Genomic DNA, 14,342 nt, shown 5'->3' on the forward strand with positions numbered 1-14,342 from the left:
CCTCTCCCGTTGCAGAGCACAGGCTCCGGACGTGCAGGCTCAGCGGCCATGGCTCACGGGCCCAGCCGCTCCGCGGCATGTGGGATCTTCCCGAACCGGGGCACGAACCCGTGTTCCCTGCATCGGCAGGCAGACTCTCAACCACTGCGCCACCAGGGAAGCCCCTACCGGCATTTTTTTAAATGAAGCTGTAAGTATATACATATATTAATTTTTTCCTATAGAAATAAAAACCTAAATATTTTGCAAATTCATTTTTTCACTTAACAATAGTGGCTATGTTTCCGTGTCAGTATATTAGATCTTTGGTCTTTTAATAGCAGCTTAAAATTCAGTATCATCAATCAATTTTAACTTTATAAACAATGCTATAATGAACACCTTTCTAATACTGTATTTCATCAATTCTAGACTATACTTATTTTCACATTTTAATATCTCCAAAATTGGAATGCATCTTTCAGTTAGTGTTATATTTGGTGAATAAGATATAATCTTGAACACCTATGTAAGTATTTCTGCATGACATTTTCTTAGAAGTAAAATTAATGGAAAACAGGTATAAACAATTTTATTTTGATAGATACCACTAAATTATCTTTCAAAATGTCTTTGCATACCTACAAAATATGACAGTATTCTTATGAAGTATCAAATATTTTACAACCTAAAGAGTAAAATATGGTTTTTCATTGTTTATTGACAATTATATAATTATGAGTGAGACTGAACATCACATTTCTTCTGCTAAGAATTTCTTTATCATATCCTTTGTCCATTTTTTCCCGTTAGGTTGTTTCTTCTTATTGAATTATGGCAGTGTTTTTTATGTTATAGTTTCTTTGTGCATGTTTGTGTGTGTGTATGAGTATTTTTCTCCTAATTTTTGGGTTTTTTTTTTTTTAACTTTTTTTAGTGTATTTTGCTATACAACACCTCAGAAACTGCTCTCATTGCCATCAGTATGCTTCATATTCCAGTGGATACGTTCATCATCAACTTACCTGATCTATGGGCTACATTCAGCTCAACTATTCTTTCCCTATTAAAACATTTTCTTCTCTTGGCTTTTATGACTCCCTTCCAAGTCCACTACCACCACTCCAAACAATCATCATCTCTCACTGCACTACTGCAATGGCATCCTCAACAATCTGCTTCTACTCTTGTTCCCCCGAAATCCATTCTCCCTCAACAGTTAAGGTAATCTTTTACTTACAACATCTAATTTTGAAATATTTCCCACATATAGAAAAGCTGAAATAATTTTACAGTGAGCACCATTATTCCCGTGATCTAGATGCTTCCTAGGTCCTACCATGAGTGTTTGACTATTCTTGCTGTTACATACCCATCTATCCATCCACTCATCAATTCATGTTATTTATTGATGCATTTCAAAGTAAATTGCAGTGATCAGTACACTTCCCCCCTAAAGACTTCACTATGCATATGTTTACTTTTGTTTACATTCTTCCCTCTATAGGTAAAATTTATATACAAACAAATACACATATCTTGAGTTTGGACAAATGCATACACCAGGTTAACCTAAACTATGCTCAAGAGGTGGAACATCACCACTTCCCCAAAGATAATATCCCGTATATCCCTCATGTAGTTTCAGTTTCCTCTAATATTATCATCACACATTACCATAGTACATTTGACAAAAGAAAGAAGCCAACATTGGCCCATTACTATAAACTAAACTCCAGATTTCCAGTCTTTCCATCCATGTTTTTTCTGTTTCAGGATATAATCTAGCATACCACATTGCATTTTGTTATCATGTCTCCTTAGTCTTCCTTGGTCTGTAACAAGTTCTCAGTTTTTTCTTGTTTTTTGTAACCTGAACAGTATTGAGAAGTACTGGTCAGTTATTTCATATAGAAGTTCTCTAAATGTCTCTTAATGTTTTATCTGATGGTTTTCTCATAATTAGTCTGGAGTTATGGGTTTGGGGGAAGAAAACCACAGAGGTGAAATACACTTCTCATCACATCTTATCAGAGGGCTCGTGATGTCATCATGGCATTACTGGTGATTTTACCTGTGATCATTTTGTTAAGATAGCATTTGCCAGGTTTCTCCATTGTAAAGCTACTATTTCCCTTTCCATACTCTAAATGATTCACTGAGTTCGGTCTGCCTTCGAGGAGAGAGATTACACTCTACCTCCCAAAAAGAGAATATCTACATGTATTATTTGAGACTTTTCTGTAAGTAGGAGTCTATCCTCTCCATTTATTTATTTATTTATTCAATTATTTATTTATATTACTGTGGACTCATATATATTTTATACTTTGGATTATAATCCAAACTATGCTATTTTGTTACCCAATTTGTTCCAGCTCTGGCCATTGGCCCCTGTATCTTTGACATGCCTTCATCTTTTTGTTTTTTGAGCACCTCCTTACTTTCTGGCCTACAAAGTACTCCGGGCCATCTTGTATTTTCCCTTACACAGCCTGAGAATTAGCCATTTCTCCAAGGAGCTCTGATTCCTTTTATTGGAGAACGGCATTTAGAAATCAAGATCTGGGCTCTGGGCATGTTTGCTGTTACTGGGTTGTCAGTGCTTCTGGGCCCTCTCAGCAGACAAAACTAGATAATATATGATGTATACTAACCCAAGAGTTCACAAATCTATAATCATCTTTGTGTCTATCTGTATAAGCTAAACATTAGTACATACTGATGTCTCTGACTCCAATCCAGTACCACAGAGTTTATTCTAGCCTTCCCTTCTTATTTATTTGAAACTTCCCTCCTGACAGTGAGAAACCTTGCTCCCACTATCCATCAGCCATTTACTTATTTTTTCAACCCCAAAGTACATTTAAATGTGTTTCAGAATTATTAATGTGTACTCTCAAGACAAGCCTTTTCAAGGACATATGTTTTTATTTCTCTTGGATAAATACCAAGGAGTACAATTGCTGACAGCAGGGCATGTTTATAAAACATTCCAGACCTTTTCCAAAGTAGTTGTACCATTTTAAAGGCTTTTTTAAACTTAAATCAGATTTCTTCCAAGTTAAAACTCTTCAGTGGATTCCTGGTTTAGTTGGAATTAAATCCAAAATCCTTAATCTGGTCTACAAAATCCTATGTGATCTTATCCCTGACAAATTTTTTCCAAGCTCATCTCTTGCCATCTTTCCCCTTATTCACTATGTTTCAGCCACCTTGAATTGTTTTAATTATTTCCTTAGAGCTTCAAAAAACCAAGGAGTCTCCCAGCCTTTGGGTCTTCATATATACTGATCCCTCTGCCTGGAATATTTTCTTCCATAATGTCTAGTTCTAGAGTATTCTGCAGGGCTCTATATTCTTCAGTTTATATATAACCTCCTTAGAGAGGCCTTCCTTGCCCATTCAATCAAATATAGCTTTTACTTGTTACTCTGTCTTACAGCAAAATTTTCACATTTAGTAATTACATTGAGACTAATTCACCATAATTAGTACTTATATTTTTATTTTGTTTACTTATTTTCTATATTTGCCACTAGACTATAATATGCATGACAATAGGAACCATATGCATTTTGTTCACACTATATTCAGAAACTAGAACAATATCTGCACATGGTAATGCTCAATAAAAATCTGCTGAGAGAATAAATACATAAATGAAAAGAGGAGTTTTTTTAAATAGTTAAATCCGTCAGTCTTTTCCTTGATAACTTTTGTTTTGCATCTCACTAAGGAAAGCCTTGCCCGGAAGACTATAAAAATAAACTATTTTATATATTATTTATTTATATATAAGTATTATATATAACATATTTTATTTATTTAAATTTTACTCTTATTAAAAGTTTAATATATTTAATATTAAAGTTTATATTAAGATTTAGTATTTATTCATTAAAATTTATTGTTGTTTATTCATTAAAATATTTATATATAAGTTATTTATATATTTTTTAGTACTTTTTTTCAGCTTCCCAAGAACTTTATTTATTTATTTATTTATTTATTTTTGCGATATGCGGGCCTTTCACTGTTGTGGCCTCTCCCGTTGTGGAGCACAGGCTCCGCACGCGCAGGCTCAGTGGCCATGGCTCACGGGCCAAGCTGCTCCGCGGCATATGGGATATTCCCGGACCGGGGCACGAACCCGTGTCCCCTGCATCGGCAGGCGGACTCTCACCCACTGCTCCACCCACCAGGGAAGCCCTAGAACTTTATTTTTTTAATTGAAATATAGTTGATTTGCAATGTTGTCTTAATTTCTGCTGTACAGCAAAGTGATTCAATTATACCTATATATATTCTTTTTTTATATATAGTCTTTTCCATTATAGTTTATCATAGATTATTGAATATAGTTCCATGTGCTATACAGTAGGACCTTGTTGTTTATCCATTCTATATATAATAATTTGCATCTGGTAACCCCAAATTCCCAAGTACTTTTATAATTATATAAGTACTTTTATAATTATATATTCTACATTAAAATTCTAATGCACATAAAATTTATGTTTGTGTATGACAGGACATAGATTCATAGTTCTTTTCCAAAATAAATAGGAATTTTCTCAACACCATTTGTTAAATAGTCTGTCTCACTCCTGTGGTTTGAAATGTGTCCTTTTGTATACTAAATTCTCATATATATATAATGATATGTTTCTAGATGTCTGGTATTTCATTGACTTATTTATCTATCTCTACAAAAGAACCACACTGTTTTGAGTAGCATAGCTTCTTACTATGGTAGGGCCAAGCACACCATCTATCACCACCATCACAACTACTCTTATTTATTTTCAAACACTTCCTTGCAATCAAGTTGTGAAGTTCAAAAAAGGTCAAAGAACCCTAGGATTTTTCATTGAAATTTCCTTGAATATACATAATAATTTAAGAAGAAATTAAACTTTTATTGTATTGTCTTCCTACCCAGAAATATGGTAAATGTCTCCATTTTCTCAGATTTTCTTTTATGTAATTCATTCTTAATATAGTTCCATATGACTAGATTCAGAGCATTTATATAACCTCAGAATTAGAAGAAACTTCCAAGATAGCCCCTGACTACAACATGCACCTCAGCAACATGCAATGCTTTTACACTGCTATTGTATTGCTGAGGTACTCACTCCCTCCTGAGGAAATTCATTTTATTATGAAATAGTTAATGACTTGGATAATGAGATAACAGTCTCATTGAAAGGTCAGAAAGGTCTTATAATTGTTCTGTTCCACAGTTTTCCTCCCTATACAAAACATGTTTTTAGTGCTGAATATTTTGACCAGTATCTATAACATTTTGCAAACTTGTACATTTTACAAAGCTATATTGGATAATTGGCTGCTCAGTTAATGAAAGGGATGGATGTAAGTCTTTACAAAGGAACACTTACCTCACAGACAAATATTATGCAATATTTCTGAAATCACTGTTCTGTTTTTTAATGTTCTTATCATTGTTGCTGAAACATAGTAATCCCTTGATTAATACTTGTTTAATTAATGAATTATTGAATGGATTATTTTTAAGGATTTATTTCTTCTGATAACAGGAGGCCTTAACTATATTTAAAGAAAACATTTTCTACTGCAGAGAAACAGTAAAGGAAAGACCTCCTTAATTACGGACTTTCTAATATCCTTTTCGGGGAAATTACATTCACAAAATTTCTTTTGCCAATGGCAACAACTGCCTTGTAAAAAAAATTACATGATTTAGTTGGGTACAATGGGATATGCGTGTGTGTGTGTGTGTGTGTACACATGATGCAAAAAAAAAAAATTTCCTAGATGCAAAGACAGAGGGGAAAAGAAGGCCCTATATAGCAAAGTACTCTCATCTACTAGTAAAACAGTCATCAGAATCAAAAGAATTGGCTAAACCAATTCCTATCAAGCTATAGGAAGCTTTGATATTCATAGTTTCATACTTTTGCTAGTGGAAATACAGATTTTATTCATTTATTCTAATCCAGTAGATGGTGCTACATGTCTGTCTATGTAAAGTACCACAAATACCTCTTTTTTCCAATCTTTTCTTTCTTTTTTAGCCAGAACTATCATCAAGGTCTACTTTATAATGAAGCTCATTATTCCTGACATCTGAGTCAAATCTCTGGGTGCAGTATTAAAGATGTTCTTAAGGAGAAAACCCCCCAGAAATAATTGTGGCCCAAATACCAACCTAACAATCTATTAACAACTATTTTCCCCCAGCTCATTCTCACTGTAAAATGACAAAATCTTTGGTGTGACACAGAACTCTGTGTCATTGCATTAAAAAACATCCAGATGCAAAATCAGAGTCCCTTTTATTCTTCTAAACATTGTTAGTTGCTATTAATGTGAAGCAACCATAACAATGATAATAATTAACAATGAAAGTTTAAATGTAAGATTGTCATGGATAGATCAACATGTAAATTAACCACTTAGAAGATAACATATGCTAAAAAACTTAGGTATATGAAATTTTATAAACAAAGTTTGTTGAATCTGATTAAGTGAACCATACAAATTAATGTTTCATTGTGAATCGTGAAAGACTGAAAGTTTTAGAAAAGTAGGGACTCTAATTAGGTATCAGGAAAAATAATCCATATCACCCACCACCCTACAAATAGTTCATTTATGTTACTTATTTACTAGAAACACAATAATGAAAATTGACATATAATCTGAATCAGAAGTTATCAATTTTTTTGGCTTTTCATATTTTTGTAGATTTGTGATATGTTATTAGCTCACAAATTTATAATGCTTTGAAAGTGTCATTGTATATAAAATAAGGATAAGAAGAAGACATCTACTACTAATATTAAATTAGAACATTTTTACTATTTTATTAGTTTATTGTATTAAATTTTGATTAACTGTGATGTTATTTCACAGAGTCCTCTCACATACTTTGAAAATTCTTTTACTCTTTTCATTGTATCAAAAGAAAAATGAGAGCTATAATTACTAATTTTAGATGAGTTCTATATATAATATAGGTATTAATAATCTGCTGACCAAAGGCTTAATAAAATGATTTTATTCAGTGAATTATATCACTTTAATGACTAGATTCTAATACAAATACAGGGAAGTCCGAAGTAACCTTTCAGATGACTATTTTATCATTTATGCTTTCCTTAATTCATATCTTCATTAACTCTTTCACCAGTCTTTGAATAAACACAAAGAGGCAGAGTTGCATGGATTATTCTTAGGTAGATTATGCAACATGGAAAAGCCATGATCTTAATCCAGGAATGACATCTTCATGAAAAAGCCAAAAAAATGGTCAGTTATAATATAGGCAAGGTAAGGTAATATAAATCAACTTATGTATCTATCACGAGCAAGGTCAGGGTGGAGGTGCCACTAAATCTCCTTTGCGTAACCAGCTTACCTGGAGGTAGTTATATTGACCCAATGACTAGATGAGCCACAGGGGATGCAACTTCTTAAAAGAAGGGGCTTTTTTATTTTTGTTTTTCTGAGGTATGATAATTGACATATGTAGAGTTTGTCATTCATTAAAGAAACATTGACCTAAGCCCTTAATTTACAAACTTGAAAAAGTGATTATCCTTCCCCTCAAGGTGTTTACTATCAAGTGGAGAAACCACCGACAAAAGCCGTCTCCTAACAGGTAACTGCCTCCATAATCGATCTCTCTAATATCATCTCCACGCCTCAGCCAAAATGAGTTTTATAACCCACAGATCTTAGCACATCATCCCTCCCCAGCTCTCCAAGGCCTCCCTAACGTGGATTCTGAGGCCCTCATGAACTGGGCCTTCTCCCTCCCCGCTCTCATCTCTCACTCTTCTTCATCTCACACTGGGAATTCTAGCCTGAGTGAATTTGTTTCCTTTTCTTCAAGTTCTCTCTCACTTTAAGCCTTAGCACATCTGTTCCTGCTGCCTGGGCACTCTTCCCATATTTTCCCAGCTAATGTCTACCTTCCCTGACCTATATACATTTCCCCTGGCATCATATTTCGGCTATCATGACATTTCCTCTGTTTACTTCCCTGAGTCCCCCTATTACATTGTAAGCAACATAGGTCAGAGAGGTCTAGCTGATTTAACACTGGCTCCCCAGCACTAGGCACACAGTAGACATTCATCATTCCTTTATTCACTCATTCTCATTGTATAGTCTTTGAGCACCTAAGGTGTGACATGCTCTCTGTAGTAAGTGATAGTGATATGTATCAGTGAGAAAAACTTGTAGGATGCTGCCCTCCAGAACCTTTGTTAAATGAGCTAAAGCATACCAAGTGCACACAGTATGGCAAGCTATCAAGACTCATCAGGGAAGCATGTCTGTCTCCAGGTGGGAGGGGATCAAGGGCAGAGCAGTCACACCATTAGAATAAGGACTTACCTCCTAAATGTAAGACCAGATACTATAAAACTCTTAGAGGAAAACATAAGCAGAACACTCTGACATAAATCATAGCGAGATCTTTTTTGATCCACCTCCTAGAGTAATGAAAATAAAATAAAAAAAAAACAAATGGGACCTAATTAAACTCAAAAGCATTTGTACAGCAAAGGAAACCATAAACAAAATGAAAAAACAACCCACAGAATAAGAGAAAATATTTGCAAACAATGCGACTGACAAGGGATTGATCTCCAAAGTTTACAAACAGCTCATGCAGCTCATGTGAAAGAAACAAACAACCCAATCAAAAAATGGGCAGAATACCTAAATAGACACTTCTCCAAAGAAGACGTACAGATAAATGGCCAACAAACACATGAAAAGATGCTCCACATCGCCAATTATTAGAGAAATGCAAATGAGGTATCACTTCACACAGTCAAAATGGCCATCATCAAAAAGTCTATAAAACAATAAATGCTGGAGAGGGTGTGGAGAAAAGGGAACCCTCCTACATTGTTGGTGGGAATATAAATTGATACAACCACACTGGAGAACAATATGGAGGTTCCTTCGAAAACTAAGAATAGAGCTACCATATGATCTAGCAATCCCACTCCTGGGTGTATATCCAGAAAAAACAATGGTTTGAAAGGATACATGCACCCCATTGTTCATTGCAGCACTGTTTACAATAGTCAAGACATGGAAGCAACCTAAATGTCCATCGATCGATGAATGAATAAAGAAAATGTGCTACATATATACAATGGATTATTACTCAGAAATTAAAAATAATGAAATAATGCCATTTGCAGCAGCATGGATCGACCAAGAGATTATCATACTAAGTGAAGTAAGTTAGACACAGAAAGACAAATACCATATGATATTGCTTACATGCGGAATCTAAAAAAATGATACAAATTAACTTATTTACAAAACAGAAACACGCACAGACTTAGAGAACAAATTTATGGTTACCAGGGGGAAAGGGTGTGGGGGAGGGCTAGATTGGCAGTTTGAGATTGACATGTATACACTACTATATTTAAAATAGATAACCAACAAGGAGCTACTGTATAGCACAGGGAACTTGGCTCAATATTCTGTAATAACCGAAATGGGAAAAGAATTTGAAAAAGAATGGACACTCATATGGGTATAACTGAATCACTTTGCTGTACACCTATAACTAACACATCATTGTTAATCAACTACACTCCAATATAAAATTAAAATTAAAAAAAATAATGTAGCCAATGAGAAAGCAATAAAATATATGCACTCTATAAAAAAAAAAAAGAATAAGGTCTTATCTGAAACTCCAAAGATGGGGATATAAATGTTCCTGGAGAAAAGCTGAGGTGAAAGTGTATTCCAGGTAGAGAGAATAACAATAAAAAGGTAATAATATGGAAAATCTTGAGCCTGAGCGGTGAAGAGAAGTGAGAAATTACAAGTAGTTCAACACTACTGAATGGGGAATGGGGTGACTTTTGAGGGTAGCATTTGCCTGGGAGAGTAACATGAGATGAGGCAGGGAGAATTGAAAGGTACCACAACACAAAGATATTTTCTTATAGACAATAGGGACACACTGAATAATTTTAAATGGGGGAGATGAATGGAAAGCGGATCAGTAATGTGGGCCTGAAATAGGGAAAGAGAAAAAAGGCAGAAGATAAGACTTTGTGACTGTTTAAAAGTGGGAGCAGGGCTTCCCTGGTGGCGCAGTGGTTGAGAGTCTGCCTGTCGATGCAGGGGACACGGGTTCGTGCCCCGGTCCAGGAAGATCCCACATGCCGCAGAGCGGCTGGGCCCGTGAGCCATGGCTGCTGAGCCCGCGCGTCCGGAGCCTGTGCTCTGCAACGGGAGAGGCCACAACAGTGAGAGGCCCGCGTACCGCAAAAAAAAAAAAAAAAAGTGGGACCAACCAAGAGGATGGTCTTCTCATTCTGTGAAAAATATTGGGGACCAGTGGGCTTGGGATGAGAAAAGCTAGCTCCAAAATCCACCAGCAATATTGTGCCACAAGTAGCAGAGTTTTCAAAATATCCTTAACATTATCTCATCAAAGTGTAAATATGGTTTTGCTTAGCCTTTCCAACCTTATATATTCTCTCACGTGCTTGACAATCCCACTCTACGTCATCAGAATATATAGCATCGCCTACGGGTACCTGCATGTTTTTGCACATCATTAGAGTGTTATTCTCCCGGGACCATGGTAGACACAGAAAAATAAAGAAAACAGGCAGGAAGTAATATCCTGTGTCTTAGGCTATCCTAGCATTTAGTAAAAAAAATATTGGTATTGGCTTTCTTTGCTTTCAGTACTGCTCTTCAAAACAATACCAAGATTCTTTCATTTCCTTCTTTGTTATTCTGTGAACGTTTTTCATATTCTTTACAACAAGCTTGAATTTTTTTATAACCAGAAGAAAAATACTTTTTAACAACAATAATATCACCCCTCCAAAAAAAAAATCCTTGGGAGGTAGTGGGGAAACAGCAAACAAAAAAGACACCCACCGTATAATCACTATGTAGAAAAAGGTAGGGTAAACATACAAGAAAATGTGTGTTGTCATGACACTGTAACACACCATCCATTTGAGCGCAGTATAAAAACAAGGCTGGTTCAGAGCTGCAGCATGAACCTCCCATGCTTCTGTACGGAAAAAGCACCACTCCATTGGGCTAACAAACTTGGCTTTCTTATAGTTGAGGCTTTAAGAGACACTGCAGAGAGTTGGCTTACTTTAATTCAACGAGCTATAGCTCCCCACATAATATATGGGTAAGTTTACTCAAAGCACTTTTTATCAGTTGTCAATCTGTTTCCTAGCCTGCATTTGGCTACATTTCAGGTAGCAAAGGAGAAAGCAGGTATTATCCTAAGGTTTTTGTCCTAGGGGAACTAATTGTTGCCTATTACTTTAGTGAATTGTATGTGAAGTAACTGCTGTTCTTCTACTATGTTCTGTAGTATTATTCACATAAATCTTATGTAAAGCTAGGTCTGTATACAATCTACTCAGTTTAGTCAAAAGTGGGTGATGTCTATATACGTGTATCTAGATAGTTGGAAGTGGTGGTTATGTCATTCATCCCATGTTGAGACATCAATGAAGGTGTATTGATTCCTTCCTCTTGGAATCTGTTCAGTGTGTCTGCCCACATTCTAAGAATTTTATGTCATCCATTGTTTTTCTTCTCTACACATTGAAGGCTGATCTCTTGGTATTCCTATAGCATTACCTTACTCCAAAGTCTTTTGTGAATGAGTTTCTTAAGTTTCGGTGGGTATTTCTGAAAATACAAACTATTCTACCACCTTTTTCTCATCTTCTTTGAACTCTTTCACTGAGGTTCATGTAAGGGTGGCTAATAATGGTAGGACAGAGAGAGTGGAAGAGAGACAGGTGGGGGAGAGAGAGAAAGAAATGCACACATTAACAGTTTTCTCTTATGAACAAGAAAATTGGCCATTTTCCTACTAGCATATGAGGAACCTAAGACTGTCCCTTGTTGTCAAGGCAACAGCTGTTCCTTGGGTAGCCTCAATAGAAAAGAAGCCAGAGCAATCTTTATAGGATCAAGTCTTTTTTATCATCAAATCATAGAAAGGAATCTTGAGAGTCTACCCAGCCTATTCTCCTGCCTTTAGTTAACACCTACGAAAATAATTTGAAACTAATACAGAAAAGTCTTATTTTGAATAATTCTGGAAAGATTACGTAGTTTTACTTGGTAATCATTTGCAGTGTTTTACATTTCACACTAATTGTAAGTTTTTTTTCAATCATTCTAACTTAAATCTTCCATGCTTCAGTTTGAAATCCACTTCCTATTGTTCTAATCTCAGTGGAAATAAACAACTGTATACTTCCTAAGAGAGTCTTGCCTGTACTTAAAAAAATAACAAAAATGTCTGACAAATTCCTCAAAGTGAATAATGCTGTTCTTTTTTTTTTTTTTTTAGCCATTTGTATTGTAGGTCCCCTCTGATGAAGTCCTACACTCTGCAAGACCATCCCTCATTAGGGAACCCAATCCTATCTTGTTACTTATCTGAAAGGCTGATCAGGGGTGCCCCAAAAGAGCAGGACACCACCCTGTTCTCAGTCTGTCTGCTCAAGGCTTTCAGGTTAACTTAATCTGTAGAATTACATTCATCATACAGTTGTTTTGCACAGATTGGCTGATAGAGCTTTTTCTTCTTGGTTTGAACATAATCATTCATTTCGCACGTGGTACTTTGGCAACCGATTTTTCTCTTCAAGTAGACTACTATCACATTTCCTGGTAGAATCATATTTTCTTGGTTCTTTCTTTCAAGGTGAAGCTCATGCCCTCACTCCCTCACACTAGCAGGTTTAATGAGCATACTTTCTGTGCCACTGTCCATGTCACTAATGAATATATGCTGAGCGCTAACCACAGGAAGGCATCCTGGAAATATTTTTTTTTTAAAGATATCCATATTGGTCAGCAAGGCACAAAACAATTTATCACCTCGAGCCAGAAATATCCCTCTCACTGGATTTCCTGTATCATTTTGGCTTATTACTTTAGTTCTTCAGCCATGAATGACATACTTACTGGTCCTAATTTTCCTTATCTTTAATGTGGAGGGACTGCAAACATAGACTAATAGTTAGCATTTATTGATCCCTTTCTCTATGTGAGGCACTGTGCTAATCACTTATATCATCTCATTTCAGCTTCCTAACAATCCTAAAAAGCAGATATTTATTGTCATTCCCATTTTACAGAAAAAGAAAGTGACCCTTAGCATGGTCAAGCAACTTTCCCAGGATAACATGGCTACTGGACAATGGAGCAAGATTTTGGCCTGACCTCCCACACTATTAACCACTCTGCCACGGGAGCAGGAAAATGGGTACTCCACTCACATGCTGTGCTCTAAGCATATCAGTTGGTAGACTCTTTCTGGAAGGTAAGAAAAGAATACAGAAAGAATTCTTTAAAAGGTACACATACTTTTCTCCGGTATTTATTTTATAATATTATGTGCCAGACACTGCCCTAAGCATTTTTCAAATATTAAAAATAAACCTTTATGGCAACATTATATTGATATTATCTCTATTTTACAAAAAAGAAAATTGAGGCACTTAGAAACTAAACAATTTTCCTGAAGTTTCACAATTCATAAGATGTGAAGCTGGGTTGTGGCTGCTAAATCGTATATTAATATATTGACAGGAAAAGAAAGTAAATGAAATAATATTATGGTGTATCTAATTTTTATTTAAAAATAGAAATTTATGGGTGGCCATAAATTTATGGGTGGCCATAAATAGAAATTCCCTGGTGGCCCAGTGGCTAAGAATCTGCCTGCCAATGCAGGGGACATGGGTTCAAGCCCTGGTCCGGGAAGATCCCACATGCCGCGGAGCAGCTAAGCCCGCGAGCCACAGCTACTGAAGCCCGCGCACCTAGAGCCCGTGGTCTGCTACAAGAGAAGCCACCGCAATGAGAAGCCCATGCACCGCAACGAAGAGTAGCCCCTGCTCGCCGCAACTAGAGAAAGCCCGTGTGCAGCAACGAAGACCCAACGCACCCAAAACTAAATAAATAACTAAATAAATTACAAAAAACAATAGAAATTTATGTATGAACACACAGAAACTAGGAGAATATAACAACAAAATTAAACAGTGATGGGGTTATGGATGGGTGATTTTTTTTCTTGAATATATCTGTATTTTTCTTTTTTATTTACAGCGAAAGTATATTTCTTTTCTAAATAGCAATTCTTCATTTAAAAGTAACCTAAAGAGATTGTAGTAAGGTTTCTCTGGGGTCTTTTTGACAGTGGGATGGTGGTTACCTTATATAAGTTTATAGGAACAGCCATGCTTGGAACAAACTTTAACTGGAAATTTATCTCCCTGGCCCATCCTTTATAAATATCAGCCTAGCAAGCAAGGAGGATT

At 35.8% G+C, this 14,342-nt stretch overlaps 1 long non-coding RNA gene across 4 annotated transcripts in view; it reads left to right on the plus strand.

The window, feature by feature from the left end:
• LOC117196049 (uncharacterized) overlaps nucleotides 1-14,342 on the plus strand; it is a 30,507-nt gene that overhangs the window by 2,603 nt on the left and 13,562 nt on the right. For 2 of the 4 annotated variants that reach the window (XR_007477711.1, XR_007477713.1), the window contains exons 3-5: nucleotides 16-190; nucleotides 7,581-7,630; nucleotides 13,155-13,339. This is a non-coding gene — a long non-coding RNA (uncharacterized LOC117196049). Of the gene's footprint in view, nucleotides 1-15; nucleotides 191-2,018; nucleotides 2,223-7,580; nucleotides 7,631-13,154; nucleotides 13,340-14,342 lie in introns of those variants that run through there. The other 2 variants (XR_007477712.1, XR_004476020.2) reach the window with 2 other exon arrangements.

The sequence above is a fragment of the Orcinus orca genome, chromosome 5 (genome assembly GCF_937001465.1).
Source record: "Orcinus orca chromosome 5, mOrcOrc1.1, whole genome shotgun sequence".
Lineage (NCBI taxonomy): Eukaryota > Metazoa > Chordata > Mammalia > Artiodactyla > Delphinidae > Orcinus > Orcinus orca.